Genomic DNA, 20,173 nt, shown 5'->3' with positions numbered 1-20,173 from the left:
TGGTGCACACACCCCAGGCAGCCTCGCCACAGCAGAGGCCATCGGCTGCCAGCACGGGGACAAGGCCACCTCTTGGGCCCCACACCTGCCGGTTCCTGCCTGACACTCTCCAGAGGACGATGCGGTCCAGACGGCGTGAGAGGGAAGAGGGTAACTGGCAGAAGGGAAAACACGATCGTGGTCTCAAAGCAGCAATAAAAAATAAAGTTAAACCCTCACACACACATACATATAAGATGCTTCATGTCTTCAATTGAAGTTGCCTGAGTACTTCACACTGGAACTACGTGCAAAAGGATTTTCTGAAAAAAACAAGCCGCACACACAACAGACCTTGCTGCTCCCTTGAAGGAGCTTATTTAAGGCAAAACAGGCCTCCCATCATTCCTGTGAGAGATCATTGTCCCCCTGGTCGCCACCAAGCCCTGCGAGGCTGTGGGAAACAAACGACCTCAGAGGCACTGCCGTGTGTGTCTCTGCAAAAGAAAGGAGAAGCGAGGGGCCGGGGGTGGGAGGGGGGCTGCTGGCCAGCAAAGCCGCCGTGGCCGCCGTCCTCCAATGACATCCCTCCAGGCACAGCGGGAAGGAGGCTGCAGGCCCCAGGGGCCTCCAGCCAGCCACTAACGGGATTAGGCTCCCATTCCCCAGGAGCCAGGCATCTTCCCGGGGATCCTGCTGCTCGCCCTGGCAGCCCGGCCTCTCAATGGCCTTCCTCACACAGTGATGAGTGGGGTAGCTGGGGGTGGGGACGCACGGGGCAAACAAGCAAGTGCCATCCAGAGAGAGGGAAGATGGGGGCAGAGGAGGAGGATGGTGAAGCAAAGCTGAAGCGAATACCGAACAGGCATTGATTCTGCCACAAACTGTTGCGGGCACTGGAGAAGGAAGCCCACCATATCCTCGTTCTCACTCAGGGTGGGTGCCTAAGAGCAAGCAGGCGGCCCAGCCAGAGTGTGCCTTTGCACGGCACAAACCTCTCTAACACCTCATCGACTTCACCTCTTCTTCAGGGATCTCTGTGAGACAGAGCAGTTGGCGCAATTTCCACCCCGCGGATGGGTGCACGGAAGCACAGCAGTGAGGTGTGGGCTAGGGGTCTTACCTTGGTGCCTCTGCCTTCAAAACACACACACGCCCCATCGCCACGACCAGTCTGTTCCCAGCTCTGCCTGGCAGATTACAAGGCTGCTAGAAACACTGGTAGAGCATCATCTTCAACATTCAGAGCCCTTTGCCCCCGGCCCTCCTGCTGGAGCCGCCCTGTTAACCTAGGGGTGACACGTGGAAATGGGGAAGGAGGACAACAAGGGCCCCGGGAGAGCATGCTGGGTGAGCAGGCCTGCCTGGGTCAAAGCCTGCACGCCCGAAGACGTTCTGTCTCCACACTGGGGAAAATTTAGAAAACAGAGATAAGCAGAAAGCATCAAACTATTATATATTAGCCTATATAGACACAAAACTGTATCACAGAGTTTAGGGATGAAATTCCTTTAATGTATGTATTGCCTATGCAAATATGTAGTATATGGCTGTGTTCACTTCTTTTTACTGACTGTTTAATCACTTCTGCTCTTTTACCAAATATTTACTCTATGCATAGTACCAAGTTTTGAAAAAAGTTGCAAAAATTGTGTTTATTCCTGGAATTTGTTTTGGCCTCTGTAAACAGGGAGACATGGTCTTTTGCAGTCCCAAGGGTAAATGAGAATGATAAAGGTAGCTGAAAACAGAAAACAATTTTGGAGCAAAGATCTTTCCTCATGAAACAGCCTCAGCCGTGGTAACACGGATTTATTTGTGCCAAGCTGGCAACTGGGAAATAATGGTTTGGAGAAGGTGGGTTTGGTACATAGGTGCTGCTGGGTGGCCCCCCTCCTCCTGGTGGGGCCTGGGAGCACGCAAAAACACCAGAGGCATGGACTTTCACAAATACACGCACTCCCATGAAAACGCAAGTGAGAGGTAAGGATGGGGAGGAATTGATACGTAACATTTCTATTACATTTCTTTTAGGCCTGGTGCTTACTGTTTTTTCAGAGCAGTGATGATTATGAAAGGGGGTAGGCTCCAGAATCAGAAACTTGAACCTGAGCTCCCCAACTTAACCTCTCTGTGGTCCCCACCTCCTTACCTGTCAAATGGGGCTGGTGATTATACCCCCATTATTTGACTCTTAGGAGAGTTAAGTGAGTTAGTACTGAAAAGTCCTTAAAATAGTGTTGGGCACATAGTAATAAATATTAGTTGGTGTAGTAATTATTAATATTAATTAATGTGCCTCCATAGTCTCAGCCCTTTTAGGAATTTCAGTACTCCAGTCAAAGATTAATAAAAATAATGTCAAGTGCTAACATTTTTTTTTAGAATTTGCTATGTATCAGGCAGTAGTGGTCATTTATATGCATTTTATGTATTTAATTCTCACAACAATTCCACGAGGGAAGTTTGTAGACATCATAAGGCCTCTGACAAAGGCATTGTACTAATCTGAACCATATAATATGGCTGATTTCAACAGTTTTTGATCTATAAAAACAGTGACTTCATTTAATTTGGCCTAATTTTTGGGAGGTGACTAGACAGACTTCAGGGAAACAAAGACTAGTTTAAGGAAAGAGGAAACATCTTCACCCCACCTTACCTCCCCCAGCTACAGGAGAAGGATGATTCTTAGCGAAAAGCAGGAGACAACGGTCAGATCTAGAAGAGGGGGGACCCATCAAGGGACCAAGTGTAAATGCCGTGGCTCTTGAAATTCCTGGACAGATTTCCCCAAGCTCAGCACATAATCTCAGGGCCATTCATTTAATCAAGAGGCATTTATTAAGCATCTACCATAACAAGATGTCCAGAATGAGAGGGGAAATGAGTAAGAACCTGGACTCTAACTGTCTGTTAGTAATGCGGCCTTGGCTGAGTGTCCTAACTTGGAAGCCTCAATTTCCTCATCTATGAAATGAAGGTGATACCTCTTATGACCTAGGGTTGTTGGGATGGTTAAAGACCGGTGAGAAACACCTAGCACAGTGCCTCGCACATGGCACAAACCCAATAAGGAGTAAGTATTACTATTATTAGTACTGCTTCTACTAACACTACTGCAGCTAATACTAACACCACTGCTGCCACCAGTACCACAGGCATTGTGCTGGACACCTAAGGCTGGGGCCTGCTTTCAAGGATTTCAGCCAGTAGAGGGAAAGCCCATAGATGCCAGGAGGACCTCACCCAGGGAAAGGTGGGGTAAAAGCATTCCAGCAGGGAGTGGCACCTGCAAAGGCAGAGAAGCCCGAAAGGCAGGCCCTGAGCTGGGAAGCGCTCAGCCTGCTCAGCCCTAGTGTCCCTGGGGGAGAGGGAGGAGGGGGAATGAGGGAAGGCCTGGAAGCGTGTGGCTGGGCCACAGGGTGGAGAAGAACTGGTGAGTGCATTTTCTTCTCTGTCTTCACCAGGAGTTCAAAAACAAGGAGGACTAGACAAGTTTTAGGCGATTCTTCTTTTCACTGCCAAAGAATGTATTTCCTTTTTGGATTTAGCGTTTGTTGTTGGAGATGCAGGAGCCCAGCCCAGGCGGACCAGGGTTCCCCTGCAGCCTGCAAACATGGTGAAAGGTCAAAAATAAACAAGCCAAAAGTATCCAGGCCAAAGGCAAACCAGAGGATTTTTTTTTTCTTTCTCCTTCTTCTAGGCTCTGAAAAGATTGGTCTCTAAAGTCTCAATTTCAAACAAGAAGAACAGACAGTTCCAGCTTCTAAATACTGGCAGAGAAGAACAGCTACTCTTTTTAAAGAGAGAAAAAAGCATACCACCCACCACACACAACTTTCAGCCACATTTTTGCCAGCAGCATTCAAAACAATTCCTGTGGATTAGCCAAGAGGAGCCCTCAAAGGTGAAAAACCTCGCAGCTACACACGGCTTCTGAGGGAGGTGCCGGCCACTAAAACGAGGGGCCCAGCCCCGTGCGTGCATCCAGGCGGCAGCTGTTTGTGTTTACCGCTCCCCACCTTGAAGCAGGGAGAGAGGAACTGCGTTTTCATTCCCCCCACTCCCCCGTGATTGCCACTCTCCTTTTCCCTAGCTCCCCCAGCCCCCTCCCCAAAGAACCAAGCAGCGCTGCCTCCCCCGAGCCGAAGGAATCCAATCACCCAGAAAGGGAGACTTTATGAGCTTTCTGGGGCTCTGGGCGGATGGAAAGGATTAAAGCGAGGTGTGCTTTATGTCTTTTGTAGTTCACTCTCCGCTGCCCCATGGAGTAGCCAATTCACCAGCCTTGGACAGGTCTGCTTGTTCCTCTTGGTGGGTTCTGTTTTTCTTTCCTCCCCCACGGTTTTTCGTGAGTTGAAGGGAGGAGGCAGTAAAAGTTCATTTCAGATGCATCGTAAAACTCGGGAGAGGCTGGCCTATGGCAACTTCGAGCAGGTGGGGTGTGCTGGGCTGTTGCAGCAGCTCCTCTGCGGGGTGGCATGAATTTGGAGAGGTTTCCAAGAACTCTGCCACGGCTCGCTGGGACCGCAGCAGAGGGGCACAGCCCAGTCCCACCTTCTCTAGGACTGGCGTCTCCAATTAGCACGATGAATTTCTTCTTTTGTTAGGGACACTCAAACGCCATGGTATAGTTATTCATAAAACAGAATATTCTTAAGACAGCTTTCTAATGAGTTTGAGATTTTCCCTACTATAGGCTTTCACATCGTGCAGTCTAACTGAAGAATAATTCCCAGCCCAAGTCCCGCTTTCCGTGGACCAAGCAGACCATAGCCCTCCTGGAGTTTTCAGGCTGGAGTCACTAAACCAGCAAGTCACAACAGGAGAAATACAAAACGATGGTCGATCTCTCTAGTAAGCAAAGCACATATAAGCACCAATGAGACACTGTTTTCACTTAAGGGATTCACAGAGATTGAAAAAAAAAATAACCCCCTGTGTGAGCAACAGTATGGAGGATAACGAATTTACAAACACAAAGGACGGGCAGGCAGAGTGACACCTTCCCGACGGGCAGTCTGGCAACACACGCACACACAGAGAAACCCGCCCATGACCCGCCCGCATCGCTCCGGAATGCACCCTAAGGAGATGACCAGACAGACTTGGAGATACATCTGTAGAAGGATGTTCATTGCAATGTTTACTTTTCCTGACAGTAAAAACCAGAAAAAAACCTAAATGACCAACAAATGGAAAAATGGGTAAAGAGGTAATGGCAGTTATTGAATGGCATGTTGTGTGAGGCCACACTAATTAATGGTGTCGTTCTTCATTTCTGAATGGAGAGTTACCCACAACGGAAAGCTGAGTGAAGCAAACAAGGTCACGAGCAGCCGGGACAGTGTCCTCTTGCTTTCTAAAAATGGCACGTGTGAATGCGCGCATGCACACGCTGGGAGACACCCGGAGCGCCGCACGCCACAACGCTACCTCTCTCAGTGGGATCGCTTAAACTGACCGTTTCCTTTATACTTTCATTTTTTTTTTTTTAATTCAGAAAAACCAATAATGATGTCTATTTTCGTCTTAGGGAAAAAATAATCCCAAACCACTGGACTAATCTGAGTGTTCAAACTGGGACCAGTAAACCCCATGGATTCGATCCAGTTCAGGTCTGGGGAGGTCGCTACCAGAACGACGACCACGGCCCGGATGACGGCACCAAGAATTAGTAACATCTGGAGTGGGAGTGGGGAGATGCAAATCCCCAGGGACGGGCGGTGGATTTAGCTGGAGAACCTAGTACGCTTCCAAGCCCAAGTTCTTTACTTTCTGTTGTTTCCACAATCGGGCAGTTATGAAGCTGGTAATAAAATAGTGACCTAAACTTTCCAGGCAAATTGGGTTTTAGAAAACATTATGGTGAATTTTAAAATGCTCAACTGACTTGGAGGATATTGGAGCTAACCCACCATTCAACGAGATTTGTATCGATGTTTTCTTTAGGCAATATAAGAGTTTTAAAAAATGTCTCCATAAATAGGCAATGTAAGAAATGGGATTAAAAAAATACATTGTACTCCTGATACCAAAGCGGGAGTGCCGTCCCTAGTGTTTCTGAGCAGCTGCCTGCACCCCTCCAATGACGAGATGGTACTCTTCCCTGTGCCTTTTTCCCAAATGCTTAAAGGTACTCAGATACTACTGTAGTACTGGGGTTACCTTCTCATTTTACAGAAAGGAAAACTGAGTCACAGTGAGGCCAAGAGCCTTACACAAAGGCATTTCAGACCCAGAGCTTGAAATGGACCTCCCAATTCAAAATTCAGTCCCGAGTCCACCATTTCATGTTCTTTCTCATTCTCAAACCATGCGTGAGCCCAGAGGCTGGCCTGTAGCGTCCCAAAGGACCCGCCTGCCCTGCCAGATGGCCTAAGATCTCTGGGCTTTTAAACTTCCGAGTGCCCAGGAGTGACTAAACTACATTTTTTCTAGTTTAAAACACATCAGATGATGCAAAAGTTCTTGTAACAGGCATGCCACCTACATAGCACCACAAATAGTAGTAACTATGGCTCGTTTTTCTAATATTCTTTATTACTTTACAAGTAATCTCTTTGTCAGGAAAGCATTACCACTGTAGTCAACACTTCTAAATAGCGTTTGGTTTCATGGAAGTGGTAATGAGAAAGGATCACACATTTGTTTGTTTGTTTAACGTCATGGGTGGTTCTTATGTTGTGTACATGTGACTTAAGTACGTGTCTTACAGGCCCATGAGCTGGGGGCACCCCACGTGGTTTCACCAGTTGGGTGGCCTGAGCTGCTCAGAAACCTCTAAACAGAAGCACAGCTATGTGGACACAGGGAAATTCTTCCCAAACCATTCCCCTAAAGTGGCAACTTTTCAGGAAAAATTTAAGCGTCCTGTTGACAATTCCATGTTCTCCCCTTGCTGTGACAATCAATCCAACAATGACCCAGACCCTTTCCCCCAATACCCCACTCTATCTGTCATCATAACTTGTCTCCATGTCTGCTTCCAAAGTTTTGTCCTCTCTGCTGTTGACCCCACAGCTGCCTGGAAACCCACCTTCTTCAACCCCGGTCCTTGACACCACCTTGCCCAGTGCAGGTCTGAGTCCCCTGTGGCAGACCTGGCTGTGGAGGGGGGAAGGGACAGGAGAAAAGGTGGGCACACCTCGGCGGAGCACTCCAGCCCCACCTCCAGCACTTCTCATGGGCCCTCCCCTCTGCTACCCATCCCTGCATCTACACACGCACAGGCCCAGCCCAGGTCCTGGGACTAAACACCGAGGAGGCTACTCTGCTGGCTCATGGTCTCACTAAAATGCAAATAAAGATGACTTCAATCCTTTCTGAATGCTCTGTTACTATCAATGCATCACTTTATCTTTCTCTGTGGGGCTAAAGTGGGCAGCCATATTTTGTCTTCTAAACTTTTTTAAAGGGAAAGGAAGTGCTAATGGCTATTATGCCAAGACGCCGGGCACAGAAAAGGACTGACCTCCGAAATGGGGGTACGGGTTCACCCCAGGTCTAAGGGAAACAACACAACGTAAGGACAGGCTAGGGAAGAGGCCCAGAGAGGGCTGTTCTGCTCTCAACTTGCTTTCTGACGTTGTTAGTAATAAAAACCCTTAGACATTTCCAAAGAGCTATGTGCTTGCTTCAGGAACTAGAAAGATGAGGAAAAGTTTTATGAGAGTACTTATAGGCTAAATATGGCAAAATTAACAGCGGCCCCCGTCACTCTCCCCCATTATATTGTTCTCCTCACTCCTGACTCCACCAGATTCCCACGTGCTGGTAGTAAAAGCAAGAAACACAGGCTGGCTGATCCTTGGGGGTCCTCAGAAAAGATAAAAGGGGAGTGAATGGGTTCAAATGCAGATCTACAAGAGCCTCGGGGGGCTTGTACTTGGAGGTGTCCCAGAAAGCCCTGGAACGCCCTCGCTGAGTCACTAAGCCACTCCCAATGACATCAAGGTGGACAGCCCTGTCTTCCAGTGCCTGGCAAGGGGGATGGGAGGAGAGTGGAGAAGAGGCCCCAGGCCCATGCCCAAGGAAGCAATGGGAGAAATCTGTCCTGTTACCCCGAGGTCCTACTGAACATCACGTCTCACAGAAAGAACCTTGATCGAATTCGGTCCCTGGTGGCATCAGTCTAGGAACATAGGTGCTTCTTTGGGGAAGAGTGTTTTACAGTCCAGACAGCCATCTTTTGTGTGAACTCTTAGAACCCACCCACCAGTAAGTTGGAAGGGTGAGGACAGGTGTTTCCCTGGGGACAAGGTGATGGGCCGGTCACTTCCCAGGTTCCTGTTAGCTTTCAGAACATGTCCATATAAGGCATGAGAGCTAGCCCTAGGACAAAACAGTCGATTATCACAACTGGTACTAGGTAATTACAGAGCTATAGCACCGAACAGCTGTTGAGGCCCTCTTCTTACTCTATGCTCTCTCCTTACCCGATCTCATCCATTAATTCGTCCTATCATTCATTCACTCAACTAACATATCCACACTCATCGCTCAGTTGCCATCTATGGGAAGAGGTCTCTGAAATGTGTATCACCAGCCCAGGCCTTTTCACTGGGCTCCAGACTTTCTTTCCCCCCCCAGTATGTCTTCTCAGTGTCTCAAAGGTGCTTCAAATTCAATGTCTCCTTCTATAATTCAAGGCCAACTTCATAATTAGACCTTGAATTCATTCCATTCTCCTCCTTCCCACCACTGTTACCCAACAAACAGCCATGTCCCACCTGGACAATCATATCTGCCACCCAGTACACTTTCTGTCCCCTTCTTTACACTTCTAATTCATTCTCTCCATTGTAGCCAGAGTGCTCTTTCCAGAAAGCAACACTCATCACCTCATTCCACTCTTCACTTGAAACAAGTCGATGGTTTCCCTTTACTCTTGGAATAAAGACAAAACCCCACCATGGTCGGCTCCCTGACTGTGGTTAACAGCCGACTCTGCAGCCAGCTGCACCTAACGCGACCCAGGTCCTCACTCCGGCAGTGTCTCGCATGTGCTGCGTACACTCTGACCCTTCTCCAGGCTGCGGCCCTCTAGCAGGGCCTGCTCTCCCTTCACACTGCAGGATCTCTCCTCAGCAAAGCCCTGGAAGGTGCACTGGACTCTCCTGTAATGCTCTCTCTTGGCCAGTGCACCCCTCTCCTTTGAGGTAAGGGTCACAACTGTAATTTGCCACTTACTTCAGGCTTCTTCAATTCATGACTGTCTCCTCCTCTAAACTGCAAACTTTATGTGGACATAGGCGTTCACTCAACACTGAGTAGAGGAAAGGGAGAAGGGAGGGAGCAAGGGGAGGTCTCACTCCCACCCTCCCTCTACACGTTCTGTACTTTCCTGCGTTTGGAATTTTGTTCGTGGCGTTCCCTTAGTGTAGCCGAGTCTTCTCCCTCCTGGTAGTTAAAACCCTACTTCTCCCTCAAAGCCCAGTTTAAATGTCACTGTCCCGTGGCTGCCCTTCCTTTGTGGTATTCCTTGAATCTGGTCTTGCTTAGGGTGATTTAAATACATAGTCACTTTTCAAGAGGGTCCTGGTCTTATTTGTCTCTATATTCCACCATCACCCCTGTCACCAACCTCTGCGCTTAGGACAATGCCTTCATGAGTTTATTGAAAAAAAAAAATTAAGTTCAATGGAGGCCCTGTTAATGAGGTTGGAGCCATAAGGGAAAAAGAACCCCTTTTCTAGAGTTAGGGGGTGCCCTGTCGTCTAGTGCCACTGCTGCCCAGTGCCACCCTGTTAAAGCCTTTACGGAAGCTGGACTGGCAATTCCACTAGATGTTAAAAAAAAGAAAAAAAAAGTCAAGCAAATATAATTTCTTCATTCCAATACCCACGATCTAAAATGGAGAATGCTAATCAACCAGACATTTAAATGTCGAAGTGTCACTGTCACAGTGTTCAGTGGGTGGGATGAATGGAGGTGGAGGGCGCAAGGTACCCTCGGGCAGCCATCACCTCCCCTTCACTAAATCAGGGAAACGTCTATCTTCGCTGAATTCTATTTACTTAACATGAGCCTACAGAAAACTTGTTTTACTTTATCCATCTGTCTCATGGTTGCCACAATATAATTTTCAAGTGAAATTTCTAAATGCAGACCACACACGACATTTCGGCGGACCTAGCGTTGATTTATGCTACGACTGGAGGACGGGAGGTACCCTGAAGAAAGATGCTTAGCCAGCAGTTTCCTGACTGGCAGGCTTTGCTCGCTCCACTATCGTGGCAGGCGGATCTAGTTTAGTGTCTCAATTACTTCTGGATTTGGCCTGTTCAAGAGTCATATTATCTCTGCTGTACCAAGTAGGCATGAAAGTCAAAACTGTGATTCCTAAGACAACCATGGTGATAGAATATAAATTAAAAGGCCCTTGCTTGCTTAGCCTTCATCTGAAAACATCAGAATGCAATTTGTTGGACAGATTCTATAATCTGCAGATGAAGGCAGTTATAGGGCTCAAGTTTATCCCGCGTTAACAAGCCCTAATAGTCTAGTTCAGCTCAGACATAACAAACGGAAATGGCTTTAAATTATCCTTCCCTAGAGACATGATTTCATAAGAGAACAAACTCTATATGAGCACAGAGAGATTTCCAATGTAAACATGTGGTGGAAGCTAAAAGCTGCAGCCCAGTTTCAAGCCTGGATATGCCAATGGCAGGGTATTTGATTTCAAAGACACCGATTTCCTCCCAGTGCAATAGCATGCAGGCTTTTTTTTTTTTTTTTTTTTTTTGCTGACTACACTTTGAACTGCAGAATACACACAAGCTTGCATATATGTGTAATTTTATAGTTTTCTTTCTAGCTAGGATATTAATAGATTTCACTTAGCCTTTTCCATGCATAATTATGAGCGGGGCACAGATGCTTGAGGGATAAAGTTCCTCATGGAAAACACAAGGCTCACTCATCACCTGAGCCGTCTGAAACGGAGGCCAGCCTCTGACGCCTTGGGAAACGTGAGGTGAACAACCTGGCTCTTCCGTGTTGAAGAGGGACATCGACCCAGCTCCCTGTGAATATGGGAGAGTGAGGAAAGGAAAATTCCCTTGCCTGATCCAGAGAACAGAACCTCCTAGCGGCTCCTTTCGGGCAAGCCAGGGCGAAAAAGCCTAGAGCACGCCTTTGCAATGCATAATTGCCCACTGTCCCTCTGGGCCACGTGAGGCCTGCTACCTGCTTTGGAATGGCTCACAGACTAGGACAGTTTTTACATTCCGAAACAGTCAGGAAGAAGACGAAAGAAAAAGAATATTTTGTGACGTAGAAATTATGTGAAGTTCAAATTCAGTGTTCCTAAGCAAAGTGTTGCTGGCACACAGCCGTGCTCATTTGCTCATGTGTGTCCATGGCCGCTTTCACCTGCAATGGCAGAGTGGGGTGGTTGTGGCAAAGACCAAGTGACCTGCAATGCAAGGGCTAATATACTTCTTATCTGGCCCTTTGCAAAAAGGTTTATTGATCTCAGAGCTAAACTGTGAGACCAAGGCAATATTAATCTTCCATTGCCATTTTAAAAAAGCAAACCTATATATGATGCTTGGAAACTCAAGAGCGAGTTAAACATCCTTGCGTGCGTATGAGAACCCACCTACTTAAAGTTTCCCTAAGACCACTAGGTCACGTGTGAACTGTTTAGACCTGAGACCACAAAGTCAAATGGATTTAAAAGCCAGGAAGAAACCACAAGTAAAAAATCTTAATTTTTATTAAAAATTTCCTGAATTTGAAAATATTGTTTGACTCTGGCCCACTGGGCATCAGCTTGCAATCTGATGTAGCCCGTGAGCAAACCCTGGACTTCCCTCTTTTTGACCATTATCAGCTGTAAGAATATTGTCTGTGCTTTGCTGAGTATTTCATATTCCTAAATAACTTAAAATGTAGTCTACACTGACCATCAGACCCTATCACAGGACGTATGTTCACTGTTGTGACATTAATAAGCCTGGACTGTAAACGCCTTGAGGGTTGTCCGTCTCACTTAAATTGTGGCTGTGCCCCACCACACAAGCCGTGCAAGGTCACTTGGTAAACGCTTGCCGACTTTACCACTATGCTTCGCTTCTTGACTTGATTTTCAGAGCCTGCGTGGAAGATCGAGCAGAGTCATTTATTTCATCACTGCCCCGGAGAGGTGCATATTTAAACCACTCCAGAAAGATGAGGCTCTCTAAGGCTTTAAAGCCCTCTGTCAGTCCAGGCAAATGCCCTCTGCTTTCTGTGTGTGGGCGTCCATAAGATGAAGACCAAAAGTGACCCACAGCCCTCGGAGCCCCGCAGGAAACAAAGGCTGCTCACATCAGTCGCTGCAACTACTGTAGGCAGGGCCTGCTGCTGTGCACAGCCTGCTCCTTAAAGCCAAGTCTTTGCAAAAGACCAAAGCTCCCCTCCAACCATTCCGTAGGAGCAGCTAATTTTATATCCTCCAAGTTGTAGGAAGCAAAGGAATACTGCTAATGAAAATTCTTAAACTGCTATTCGCTCACGCATATAAACATGCATTTAGTCACAAACCCTTCTGGAGCCTGCTGAAGTGTCGGGTACAGCGCTCTGTGCCAGACAACAAAACCAGCTCGACTTGTCCTCGGGCCCTGGCATCTTTCTGTCTTCTGGAGGCAAACAGCATTACAAAAAATTCATGGAAAAGACATGTGTTAAGGACTAGAAGTCACAGAGGGGCACACGAGGAAGAGAGTGCTTGAATCTTCCTGAGGGTAAGTTGTCCAAAAACCTTCGGAGAAGTGGTGGCACTTGGGTTGCGTCTTGAAAGCTGAGCTGTTCTTGGAGGCCGGCAGGGGTAAATTATAGGCAAAAGAGCAGCAAACACAACCCAGAGACGTGAAACAGCCTAGCCCCTAAGAAGTACTCTGAGTACTTCTCAATGCCTCTAGTGTAGGGGTTTTGGGGGAGGAGGGGTGATGGAGGAATGGGGCTGAACGAGAAGCCATCCAGACAGACGTGGCTGAGAGTTCGGCAGCTGCCAGGCCCTTAGGTCCTGTGTGTACACCAAGGAGTTCGGACTAAATCCTAGAGCCAGGAAAAAGCCACGGAGGGATTTCACCCACACGAGGAACACAATCACACTGCTGCCTTAGGACGAACACTGGCTACGACACAGAAGAGGGAGTGAAGGACCGCAGGGTGGGGCTGCTGGACGGGCAAGGTGAGAGGACATTCAAGGCGTGAACCCAGACACTGGAGGTGGATCTGGACGTGAGAGGAGGAAATCCGGCGTGTGATGGTGTGGTGTATGGAGCGCTGTTTGGGCGAAGGGGCAGCAGAGAGGAAAGGGGTCCAAGCTGATTCCCGGGATTTTGGTTTGGTGGTGGGGTTAGCTACTCATCGTGAGAAGGAACAGAGGAGGAGGACTGGCATCTGCTTTGCTTAAAAACAACCACAGTAAACAGGGCCTTCAGGGTTATAGTCCAGGCCGGGGAACCATATCACATGAGGCCAGGGCGTCTCGAAAATTCCGTCCTTGTGTCTTTTGACTGTCATGAACTAATCACCATGAAGTCACGTTAAATCCCTTTTGGAAAAAGACGAGATCTAAATAAATGACATATAAAGTGTCAAAATATTTACCTTTTAAATTCATTCTCTGCACACATCGAAAAACAAATATAGGATCTTTCTAAAGCCTTTTGTGAGGTTTGAGGGGACCATTACATTATACATTTTTCCCACACCTGAATTTTGAACCCACCAAAAGAAACAGGAGGTGGAAGATACGTCTGGGGGCACAGCAACGGGGGGCTTCCCCCAGACTGGCCTGCGCGGTGGACCCCTCCTCTGGGGCTGGTGTAGGACCGTGCCCGAACGTGAGCCGGCCCTTCCTTACCCTCAGCTCACCAATCACACGAGCCATTACACTTGCCCAGCGGACGAGTGGTGAAGAAGCCGAGACCAGCCAAACCCTTCTTCGTGGAGAATAAGGACTGTCCCTTGTGACCTTGTCTGACAAACGTTTCATGATTATTATTTCCCTAACTTAAGCAGTACATAGCATAGAACCCAATTCCAATCAATAAGCAAGTGGCTTCTGTGTTCCAGGCACTGGACTAGGCACTGGAGATGAAGAGATAAAAGACGGGGTTCTGTCTTCAAATGTTCGCACCCTGTTTAATGGAGCTGGATCTGTAGGAGGAAGGCAACCGAGTGACACGGTAGAGGGGCAAGCGTCATACTTGGAAGCAAAGAGGAAGCAATAATTACGTGTACCCTTGGGAATTGGAGACAGTATTAGAAAGCACCTTGAGTTTTTTCTCTCACTACTTACAATATTTCAAGCTGTCACTTCTTTTTTATTAGTGAAGACTTTTCATTTGCCACAGGATGTGAAAGTGCCTGGCGAGCAATTGTGTCATGTGTGGGTGGACATCTGTTCTTTCTTCCTATTCAACACGTCTTCCCCCTTCTCCTGCCGCAGAAGCCTTCCTTTCCTTTGGAGAATTGCCCCAGCCCCTCCTCTGGGGCCCTTGTCTTCCTGCCACAGGGGTCAGCAAGTGATCCAGTGGGCCAACTGGACTCTTTTTGGGAGTACTGACTTAAAGGCAGAAAGAAAAAGGAACTCATGCCTATTCAGATCCTAAGTGGCCCCCATGTGGCAAAACGTACTTAGAATAAAACCAGCAGGAAGAGGGCCGGTCAGAGAGATGAAAATAGCGGCAGAAACGATGATACTGTTGGAAAGCCTGTTAGACCAACCCCTTAGACTTCCCAATTACATTAGCTAATAGATTCCACTGAACCTGTTACTTGTAACCAAGAGTGCTGGATAATACAGTATTTAACATAAGCTAGCAAATTACTTGAAAACATTTCTTATGGATTGTTCCTGTTGTACCTTTGATGTAAGATACTAAAGCTGAGACTTCCACAAACTTTGCAAAGACCCTCACTGCTTCAGTGCTATGTGTTCTGAGAATTGCCAATTAGTCTACAAATCACAGTGCTATTTAATGATGAAGCTACTCTGATACAGTGTCACTGATCAACTCTCACTTTTAGTTTTTACTTTTCCTGTATGTCATTCTTATAGCTCAACTTCCACTGATACACATATCTCTATGTTACCCATCGCACATTTTTTTTACATGACAATTTGCTGAAATATAGTCCTGTTTGTTCTCATGGTCCTTTAGAGACCAAATTCATTTTCAATTCTAACTTAGTCGCTAACATTGTGCTTTATCCTAACGTGCTCTCCACCCCGTTCATCTAGTGGTATCTGCAAGGTTAAGGCACCATCAGTATGTGGAAATCGCTGCTTTTCACATTCCCTGAAGGTGAACGTATCAGTCAGATTAGAATTTTTAAATTGTAAAAATTTGTAGAATTTTTAAATTGTAGGAATGACTGACCCTCTCATTGTTTACTCAGAAGTAAAACAGAGACAGCAAACTTTATTTTCCTCCTCTGAGCCTGTACGGACGAACGGGACGTGGGAGAGCATGGAGTGATCTCTCGAGAGCAAGGCTGGGGGTGTTGTGCATCGCTATTTTGTATTCTATTCTATTCTATTCTATTCTATTCTATTCTATTCTATTCTACTCTACTCTAAACTATTTTATTCAATTCTATTATTTTTTTCTTTTGTGTTAAGCTTGAACATTCTTCCGTGGAAACCATTCAGATGATTCAGAAGCCTTTTGGGGACGATGCAATGAGAGCCGCACAAATAAAAGTGTGGCACAAGTGCTTCAAAGATGGTCGAGAACCTGTTGAAAGTGATCCACGTTCTGGAAGGCCTGCCACAAGCGGAACACCTGAGAATGTTGAACGTGTACAGGCTGCAATCAACAAACATCGGTGACCGACAGTGCGAGAACTAGAAGCTGACCTGGAGATTCCAAAAACTACTCTTTCTGAGATTTTGACACAGGATCTTGGCATGAAACGTGACATGACAAAATTTGTTCTGCGGCTTCTACTCAGAGTAGAAGGAAGACTGAGGTATAGTTGCGAATGACTTGATTGAAACTGCTACCAACGAACCACATTTCCTCGAGAAGGGCATAACTTTGTATTTTACTTACTCTACCAGATTTTTATCTCTTAGAGAGCCAAGTATTGTGGATATCTTTGGCTATCCCACACAGGCAAGATGATGGTTAAGATGATAAAAAGGAAGAATAAAAGCTTATTTATTTTCCTAGGTAACTCATTCCACTATTTCCAAACCACCTGGAAGTTATTTCTAATAAATATTTCTAAGCAAACACTATCAGCAAATACTACTGAATACTAACCCTGTGCCAGGCACTATTTATATTCCCCTCTCTTTTGAACCCTGTGTAGACAAAGAAAAGGCAGGAGCCTTTTCTGTACGAGATCATTACAAGGCCACATATCAGCCTTGTCTGTGATAAACTACCTCAAACCTTTTAACCATGCTTTATTGTGATGACTAAAGTTACACACACCATGGGAAATGATGGGGCCATTCAATGCTGTCTTCCTCTGCTAGAGAGAGGCAGCTTTCCTGAGGCTCTGCGTGTCTTAGCGTCATAACTGATTCATATTCATAAGAGGGAGAAGTAGGCACAGAGAGAGACAGTACAGTCAACGTTTCAGTGGCATTTGTATGATTAAATCACCCAATTTGTAGAAATTGTTGCTTCTCACATTCCTTAAAAGGTGAAAATATCACAATGAAGCCGAAATCAGAAATGAAATTATTTGGTATAATTGCATAAGAATGTAGCAAATGCGGAGAAACACTTTGAGGTAGCCAATCAGCCTCCAGTCTGGACTCACACATGGGTGGGCGCTTGGCAGCCACGTTGAACCATGTTGTCTGCTGGCTTAAGGAAGGGCGGACACACCACCCACGTAGGCCAATCAGATCTTCTCGTAGGAATTTAGACTGAGAGATGCTAGTCAGCCTGAAAAGGGGACAGATGAACTTGGGTGCCATGTTTGGCCACGTGGCAGTTGAAAAATAAGGAAAGGAGCTCTACAGAGAGAAGCAGAGCTCGGGATCCACAAGGATTTGAAGGGAGCTAGGCAGATGGGGACACACACCGGGGCAGTGGCACTTGCTGCCTGGGTCCTCATCAGTGCTGCGGTTCCAGACTTGGGTCTCTTGGGAAGCCTGGGTGGATCTCATAACCTTGAGCTCTATGAGATTCTCCTGCTCCCTTATGACAAATTCCTCTTTTTTGGTTAAGACAGTCTGAGTGGGTTCCACTTATTTACAAATATAAGATTTCTAACCTAGGCAGTAAGACAGTGGTCCTCAGTTCCTGTTGAGCATGAGAATGCCATAAAGAGGTTTTTAAAAAGGCAAATATCCCTGCCCTGGCTGCTGATTCAGCAGGTCTGGAATAGAGAGAGCCCACGGAGGTGAAATATTCAAAACTCCACCTGAGAACTATTGCTCATAGAATGGCAACCAGTACATAGCAGCAGAAAGCAAGGCATCAAAGGGAAAATGACGTTTACACGAAGATAACAATGGCACAAAGGGAAGAAATAACAATAGGATGCAAGAGCACACATCACTTCCACAAAGCTGCATGCTGTAAACGTCTAACCTTAGCACCTACTTCCACACTGAACAAACTGTGGTCAGCTTCAGTCATTTGTCTCGAAAGAGATTTAAAATTCCAAGGGTTTGAATTATTCCAGGTTTGATATACATACCAATAAGCTATCTCCTTTAGCTCTGAATTTAAATCGTTCTGGTACCTGGAAGCATCAAATCTTAAAAAAAAAATTACTTAGCTGGACAATTACAGGTTGTGGCAAGAGGCTAAGCACAAATGAAAATAAGATGTGGGTGTGTGCAAGCGAGGCAATTAAGGGGGGATTTGGTACAGAAATTCTCCCCTGCCCAGGAAGAAATTGAGTCCAAAAGTTCATTGTATTCATCTGACAGCAAGATTAATACCCAAATTATGGAATAAATTAGTAAGTAAAACGACAAATGAAACCATCCTCTTATTACTTTGACAAAGGAATTTATCAGGTTTAAAGAGTGGATCTTATCTGAGGTAGATGAGAAAGATTACTATAATATTTATTTTAAAAACTTTTCAACAACCATAAAAGGGAAGTTTGTAATGTACTCTATAGAAATACATCTTGTAAGAACGATCTCATTTGGTGAAGAGGCACTGGGAACAAACAAGGTACAGTTAGCTGTCTTGCAAACCCTGGGAAGGGATTCTCCACCAGTGTGTGGGTTGGGGTCCGACAGGCACATCAGGATTAACATACAACAGCAGGAGTTTCAATAACTTGATGCAGAGAAAGAGGATCTGATCGGGGACTTTGAAACCTCCTCTGCATAATAGACTCAAAATTGGCAGGGCGTAGGACTCTGTCATCATTTTATGTTAAGTTCAAGGCATTTCCATCAAAATGACTATAGGAATTTTGGGGCTGCTGTATTTTTCAGACTACAAGACGCACCGGACCATAAGATGCACCTAGGTTTTAGAGGAAAACAGGAGAAAAAACACTCACTATACCGTCGACCCCTTCCTCCCCCCCCCCCACCCCGGGAGCAAGGTAAGCCACATTCGGACTATAAGACGCAGCCCCATTTTCCTCCCAAATTTGGGTGGGGGGAAGTACATCTTACAGTCTGAAAAATAAGGTATTTCTTTCTTGAAAAACTTTAAGAACTTGCAGATAATTGATTGGAGAGCATCATGATAGCAATCTGGGTACTGAAGGACAAGACCCAGGAGGACAGAGTCCTCTGCTCCGATCATCAACTCATTGCTCAGTATCTCCCTGGTGTAGCCCCGTGTGTACCAGGGGAGAATAAGGGTTGAGTGAAATATAATAAGAAAAAAAGATAGTCACTATCATACATTTATGACATCGTTCTGGACAAATAAGTGATCTTACCTTTTTGAAATCTGCTTTCTTAACTGCAAAACCAAGACTCATCCAAATCAAATACAAAGAAAGATACTAATGACAACTTTGAGAGATAGGCATAAGGTTTAAGGCAAAATATGGCAGGACTATAATTAACTGTTCAGTTTGCACAATAGTTTCTTGTACATATGATGCAATAATAATAGCTAACATTTGTCGAATGCCTATATCAGACACCATTCTCACGTATTACATTATTAACTCTTCTAACCCACATTATAGTCCCTGAAATAGGTTCTGTTATTATTCTCCCTTTACAGAGGCACAGAGAGGTAACAGCCAAGGTAACAGAGTTGGGAGTGGCAGAGCCAGGATATACACCCAGGCAAATGTGACTTAACCTCTATGCTGCACTGCTTCACAGAATGTAGTGACCATATAGACTTTTCACTTCTGTCCTTCCAGTCTCTTAAAGTATTGCTGGCCTAAGGGCTACTTCCGTAATGCCAAACCCAGGGTGGTACCTGCTTGTCCACAGTGAAGGCTCTGTGGACAGGATCTGTACAGCTTTCATCAGTTCCCATATGTGAATGTTTTGTCGCTGGAAAATCAGTAGTCAGGGATTCCGGTCCCTCCTACTCTACCTTTAATTAGCCAGGTGAATTTGAACAAGCCTCTCAAGGCCTCAACTTCCTCATTTAAATAAAAGAATTACATCAGATTATTCCCGACGCTATTTTCCAGCTCTACAAAATGCTATGAAAAAAGAAGATTCCAACCTCTTCTACAGGTCTCCAGACGGTTGGGCCTTAGCAGCACTACCTTCACGGGGCTCAGACGCAGCTCCAGGCAGATAAATTAGTTACGGTGCAATCTGTTAGTGTCCTAAAGAAAGGCCACGGGCTTCAGGACTGGCAAGATGCAATTCAGAAAAGTGCTGAGGACCGAATAAAACATACTGATCACATTAGTCAAATGCACGGCGGCTATTTTCTTTTTTTAACTTTGGAAAAATTTTAAATATGGAGAGTATAGAGAAAAATATAACAAGCATTGTTTCTCCATTTTCTTCACTTTTTTTCTTTGTCTTTTTTGACTTGTATATTAAGAAATATATCAAGATGAAGTACTACAATCACATTTCCTTCTCTAGATAAAAAACATTTTCAAGAATTTGGTATTCCCCTCCTAGTCCTTTTTAATAGGTATAAATGTAGTCTTTTGCATAAATCTTATCTTAGAGCACAGAGTCTATCTAAGGCACACATCTAGAATTGTATTTATTGGGTTGTGGTGTTTGTGCCTGTTCAGGACCAAGTAGATGCTGCCAGATTAG

The 20,173-nt window shown here is 45.8% G+C and overlaps 1 protein-coding gene and 1 long non-coding RNA gene across 5 annotated transcripts in view; one reads left to right on the top strand and one right to left on the bottom strand.

Moving 5' to 3' along the window:
• RAD51B (RAD51 paralog B) overlaps positions 1 to 20,173 on the bottom strand; it is a 515,100-nt gene that overhangs the window by 101,682 nt on the left and 393,245 nt on the right. The window lies entirely within an intron of this gene.
• On the top strand, positions 12,610 to 18,476 carry LOC128781416 (uncharacterized). The gene is made up of 3 exons (XR_008427401.1): positions 12,610 to 12,716; positions 15,608 to 15,957; positions 18,407 to 18,476. It is a non-coding gene; the product is annotated as an uncharacterized lncRNA (long non-coding RNA).

This window comes from Desmodus rotundus, chromosome 7 (genome assembly GCF_022682495.2).
Source record: "Desmodus rotundus isolate HL8 chromosome 7, HLdesRot8A.1, whole genome shotgun sequence".
NCBI classification, from domain to species: Eukaryota; Metazoa; Chordata; class Mammalia; order Chiroptera; family Phyllostomidae; genus Desmodus; species Desmodus rotundus.
The sequence above is the reverse complement of the archived record's forward strand: the minus strand, read 5'-3'. Positions and strand labels throughout refer to the sequence as shown.